This window comes from Ipomoea nil, unplaced genomic scaffold (genome assembly GCF_001879475.1).
Source record: "Ipomoea nil cultivar Tokyo-kokei standard unplaced genomic scaffold, Asagao_1.1 scaffold0480, whole genome shotgun sequence".
NCBI lineage: Eukaryota > Viridiplantae > Streptophyta > Magnoliopsida > Solanales > Convolvulaceae > Ipomoea > Ipomoea nil.
The window spans coordinates 2,487,956-2,494,318 of NW_017616908.1; positions in this window are offsets into that span (position 1 = coordinate 2,487,956).

Here is a 6,363-nt window from a genome sequence, read left to right on the forward strand (position 1 = left end):
CTTGTTCTTCAAGCCAAAAGAAGGCTTTGTCAAGATTCCAAGTTTTTCTTCCAAGATTAAATCTTTCATCTATTTTGGCATCTAGAAGGGTAAGATCTAAGCTTGTCTAGTCTTTTTGGTTCCATCTTAGTTGTCTTTTTCTTAAAGGTTGGATCTTTATGATCTTTTGGTTTGATCTTGAAGTGGGTTTGGCTAGTGAGCTTAGTGGAGAGCTTGTTGTGGTGTAAGAAGAGTCTTTTGGTCTTCAAGAGGTAACCCATGCTCTACAAAACCTATTTTGCTTACCTATATATGATTTCTTGGCTTCTACTTGCTTTTTGCTATGAAATGTGAGAGTTTATGCATTTATCTTGTGATATTGCATATCTAGAGCTTGTGTTTAGGATTCCTTTGTGCCATTGCTTGGCATGTTCCTTGGTTCAAGTCATTTTGTTGTGTTTGGTGATATTTGGCATGTTTTGGACTTCAATTTGTGTTTGGAGGAGAAAATCCCCGAAGGGATTTGTTGTGGTACAGGGACGTACCCGCGGGCGGAACGGCGGGCGGGGCACCACCCGCCGGCCTACCCGCGGGGAACGTGTCACCCTATGGGTAGTGTACCCGCGGGCGGGACCACGGGTGGGGCACTACCCGTGGGTCCACCCGCGGGGAACACGATGGTGTTGATATGGGATTTGTTCCCCGTGATTTGTTTGTCTTGGTATTTGATCTTTTGGCCTCCCGATGTTTTTTTGTGGAACTATTTGAGCGTCTTCTTGATGTTTCGTAGGTCTAGAGCTATATGATAGGTATCCATGTAAGATCTTTGGTGTTGTGTATCGTGTTAAGATCTTTGGTTCGTTGAACCGTGTGGTGTCTTGTGTGTTCCTCGGAACAATCTTGAGTTTCCCCGTTGTTGAGCTTGCTAGTTATTATCTTAATGATAGCGTCGTTGTTGTTGTTGGGTGGTGACCCTTCTCTTGATTGAGTGTGTTTCATACCTCTCTTGCAATCCGTTGATTGATTCGTGTAAGTGGTGGTGCGTGTGTGGCTCTACCTGGATTGCACAATTAGTGGTATGGGACACTAGTCACCAAGGTATTGCAGCTGTCCTCGTGGTGGCCGTGACGTGATTATGGAGTTGTGGCTGAGTCCCCGTGATTGGGGGATAACATTGTGTTATCCGGGCATGTGTTGCCGTTATTGGTGGGTTTTCGTTGGTAGTCTGTAGGTGGGGGACGACGGTCCCGGTGGAATAAGGTTGGACTTGGCTGTACAAGGGTTTTCCGGAGGTAATGGATGGCTTTGAAGGTACAAGGTTGGGGGTAGCCATAAGGTTGGAACAGGGCATAAGGAAGGCATATCAACTCGTGATGGGTGATGTCACGAGGGCTTGTGAAGCCGTTGTTGTGTGATCTTCTCTCGTGACGTGTGTAGTCATGGAGTCTTGTGGTGTTTTGGCATGTGTTGCCGTTGGGTGAGTCTTTATCCTTGTGTGTGGTTAACCTTTATGGTTGGGATGTGTTCCCGGTGTTATCCTTGTGAGTGGTGAGTCTTGTGTTGTCTTTCAATCTTGGCTTTTGACTTATATATACGTATTCCGTTTCGAAAATGGTTTTTATATTATATATCTACCTATTTATGATACTTAACGGTATTGGTGGGTTGCCAGCATTATTCGCTGACCGGGCGTCGCCCCGATGTTTATCTTTGTATCTTTCAGGTGATGCGTAGTCGAGCGCGATGTCTAGAGCCGGTAGCTTAGCACCTGTATCTTTAGACAGTGTTTTTGAGGCCTGTGTGCCAATGTCATTAGATTGTTCTAGTTTGTTGTTTTTGGGATAGTAGTTACACTTGCAGATTGTCGTCGTAGTGTATACCAAGTGTGGTATACGTGGCATAACACCCCGTTTTGGATTTCCTTTATCCAGTTATCCTTTTTATATTCCGCTGTGCTAGTTTTGTGCTTGATCTGCAGGTGTTAAGACTTGTTTTTAAGTCGTGTTTTTGGGGGGTGTTACAACTCCATCATGGTTTTTACAACCCGAGGGTGACTGCCAATCTCCACTGGTAGCGCTATCTTCCCCTCAGGATGAATGGTATCACCTATGAATCCGGACAAAGGGGTTCCAATCGGGATTAGCTCAATCGGGTCAAGTTTGAGTTTCTGGAAGACATCCATATAGAAGACGTTCACACTACTGCCCGTGTCTACCATGACCCTGTGCACGTCTGTTCCCATGATGTCAATGGTGACCACTAACGCCTCTGTGTTGCAATCCTCACCCTCGGGCATATCGTTCGGCGTAAACGTGATCGATTCCAACTTTTGCCTTTTATCTCCAGTTTCCGACCCTATGAGTCCAACCGGGAGGCGTTCTCTGCAACCCGGACCCTCGTCAGGACCGCCGAATATGACATGAATAACTTGCTTCCCGGTTGGCTGGCGGGAATCGGGACCCCGGTCGTGATCCTTATCCTTTTTACTCTTATTAGATTTCTTAAAGGGGTTCTTCCAAGAAGATTCTTTTCATCCTTCTTCGTAGTGAACTCGGTGAGTTTGCCTGACTGTAGTAACACTTCTATCATTTGTCTCAAAGTTGTGCAATCCTCCGTTTCATGTCCTTTGCTGCGATGGTACGCACAGTACTTCGTCTTGTCGAGACCTTTTATCTTAGGCTCCGGGAGTTGAACCATGTTGCAGGATTGTGCGAACCGGAGGACGTCGACCGCTAGTCTGTTCAAGGGCGTGAAATCTTGCAGCCTTCCTCGGCCTGTGCCGGATCTCTCACTCTGCCGACTACCTTCTTGACGGCCTTGCGGCTTTCTACTGCCCCTGGCTTCCTGCTGTCGTTTAGCTAAATTCACTACACCAGCGTGACCCGACGGATGGCCTCGTCATAGGTGGTCGGCGGGTGCAGAATGAATTCCTGGTATAGGGCTCCTGCTCGTAAGTTGGAGAGGAGTACATTGATCGCTGTTCGATCGTCCAACGGCTCAACTTCACCGATCGTGGCCTTCCACTTGACTAAGAAATCAGTCAGAGACTCGCCCTCCAGCTGCATAGCCTTCTCGAGGTACGTGAAGTGCTTTCGCACCTCTTTAGACGTTGAAAATTTGTGCACGAACTTCTTCGCTAACTCGGCGAAACAGGCGATCGATCCAGGTTCTAATATTTTAAACCAGTCGGTCGCCCTCCCGGTCAAGGTAGAATAAAAGGCCCGACAAATCACTGCGTCGGTCACTCCCATCATCAGCATGTTACCGTAGTAGGAGTTGATGTGGGCTTCCGGGTCGCTCTTCCGGTCGTAACCTTTGTTTCCTGGGATGTGTAAGTCATGGGGGTATGGCAGGCTCATGATATCAGCCGTAAATGGGTTGCACAGCAACGGTGCCTCGGGTTCAGACGATCGGTGGCCATGCTCTCGTTTCCACTTACTGAATTCTTCCCGGACCTGCTCGCCTCATTCTGCGCATCATCGCGGTCGGAAGCCCGTCTGGCCAGCCTCCTGGATTGGCAACTGCTAGCCTCGTCGGACCCCTCTATGTGGCTGGAAACAGGGGCGTTCACGGATTTTTTCGTCTCCTGTCGGGCTCCGACCCGCTGGTGTATGGATGGTTGAGGCGTAAAAAAACACTAGTTCTCGCAGGGACTTCTTCAGACCTCTGTTCTGGTGCTCCCCCTGGTCCGAGTCTTGAACGGGTGGGTCGGCGCTCGGATTGCGCGCGGCGGAGCTCAGGAGCCACCGCCGATGCTGATGCTACTGATTGGTCTTGTTCGGGCAGATTCGGCACATTTGGTACCGGCATCGGCATGTACGGCTGATAGATGCCTGGTGCTGGGGGGCACTGATATTGAGCTTCGAAGAAACGCTGGGGGCTTTGCCAATAAGGGTAAGCGGGATCGAGCATCCCAGTGTGTACATCGGGTACTGGAACGGCATTTGTCCTGCCATGGCCGGGAACGCTAACCCCGGTTGGATGAAGTTGACAAGATTCGGGGTCAGTCCTCTTCCCGGTGGTGTATTGAGCTCCACTCGTGGATTCATTTGTGAGCGGAGGTCGGAAGTGCTCTCTTCAGCTTCCGCATCATTGTTGAAATCCATGAATGGGAACATTTTAAGGGATCGGTTTCACTGTGCCGGGTGACTTTCAGTTCGATACCCACAGACGGTGCCAAAATGATACTATTTATACAGGGTAGTGTACGTATCCAGACGTGAGCAAGGTTCGGGTTCCCAGTGACGGGTCGGGAAGCTCTGGTCTTGCCTCGTGAGGTTTATGTGCTTAATGTGCGTGTGTTGTGTACTTTAAGTGCGTCAGATTAATGCTTAACGTGCGTCCACCCGCACAAACACACAGGAAGTCTCAAATGCACATGATCTCTTCCCTATATATATATATATATATATATATATATATATATATATATATATATATATATATATATATATATATATATAGGGTCAAGTTCTTGTGAGGTCAGGTCTTCTCTTGCGGTCAGTGCGGCATACACCATTAGGTATGCATAAATTCACCACAGAGTGTTCATAAATACACCATTCTGTGTGGTATATTTATTATTATTTTTGTGTGGTGTATTTTTTGGCATTTCATTCTGGTGTATTTTCGAACACTGTATGGTGCATTTATGTATACCTAATGGTCTATGCCGCACTGACCGCACAGGAAGACATGACCTCATAGGAACCAAAATCGGGGATCAGGTGTATTTGAGGCTTTCCGTGAGTTTGTGCGGGTGAACGCACGTTAAGCATTAATCTGACGCACTTAAAGAAAAGAACACATGCACATTAAGAACACAAACAAATCACCTTCAGAACACAATCTCATGCATGTTAAGCACAAGTCTCATGCATGTTAAGTACAAGTCTCACGCGTGTTAAGCACAAGTCTCACGCATGTTGAGCACAAGCCTAACGCATGTTAAGCACAAAAACACACGCACCTTAAGTTTTAAAAACAACTCACATTAAGTACACACTCACGCACATTAAGTACAAAACTCACGCACTTTAAGCACACAACTCACGCACATTAAGCACAAAACTCACGCGCCTTAAGCACACGACTCACGCACATTAAGCACAAAACCCACGCACATTAAGCATAAAACTCATGCACTTTAAAGTTTCAACAACAACTCACACAACAATTCACATTAAGTATACACTCATGCACATTAAGCACAAAACTCACGCAGAAGACTTACGCACATTAAGCACAAGACTCACTCATATTACGTACAAAACTCGTGCACATTAATCACCCGCACAACCGCACGAGAAACACTAAAATGCACCTGAACCTGAACATATATATATATATATATATATATATATATATATATATATATATATATATATAGAGAGAGAGAGAGAGAGAGAGAGAGAGAGAGAGAGAGAGAGAGAGAGGTGCTTATATATGGAGTTTAATTAATTTGGAATTTGGGCCTATTTCGTAGAGCAATTTGAGGGATCTAACCATTCTCCAAAATATTATTTGAAACACATACAATTTGAGCAATTAGACCACTCCATTTGCTAAATTTCAAAGGGAAGGATTAAGTCAAAATGGGACCGGTGTGATTAGAGTTTTAAATAATTTCGTGATTATTATTGTTTAATATTTTTTAAAATTTACTGTAGGATGAATAAGTCGATAATTTTTTTATTTTTTTTTTATATATGATGGATTTATTTAACTCGGGGTGGCCCGAATTATTAAACCCGGATGAGAACGCAATACGGGAAATATATAAACGGGACAAAACGATGTTGTAAGGCCGCAGGGACCGTAGGTCGTGAGGACCGTATATTATATCAAATGCCGTAAATAGGCTATTACAATGGTCTTGCTAGTACAAAGTACGTAAGTAAGATAGAATGTGTCTTGTTAGGACAGGCAGAGGGGGCTTTTATACAAGCTAAACCCCCAAACCGCCGCCCCTCAAAACGTAGGTAGTTGGATCTCACGTTGACCGTGCCCGGTCTCGCGACCGGGCCGCGCTGTGGTGGTCGGACCGAGCCTATCTGGGGCTCGGACCGAGCCCATCTGGAGGTCGGTCCGACCTCCAGTCGTTGCTCGCGCAGGGGCCACGTGCCGAAGCCTCGTGCCGGGGAGGGTACGCGGCACCACCTTGGGACCCGTTCTTGCTCCACGCCCTACGGTCCCTGTGGCCTTACGACATCGTTTTGTCCCGTTTATAAATTTCCCGTATTACGTTCTCATCCGGGTTTAATAATTTGGGTTACCCTGGGTTAATTAAATCCATCAATATATATAAATAAACAAATAATAAAACGGGATCTAAATTTAGAAAAAAAAAAAAAACAGTTCCAACAAAAACAGAAGAACGAAAAG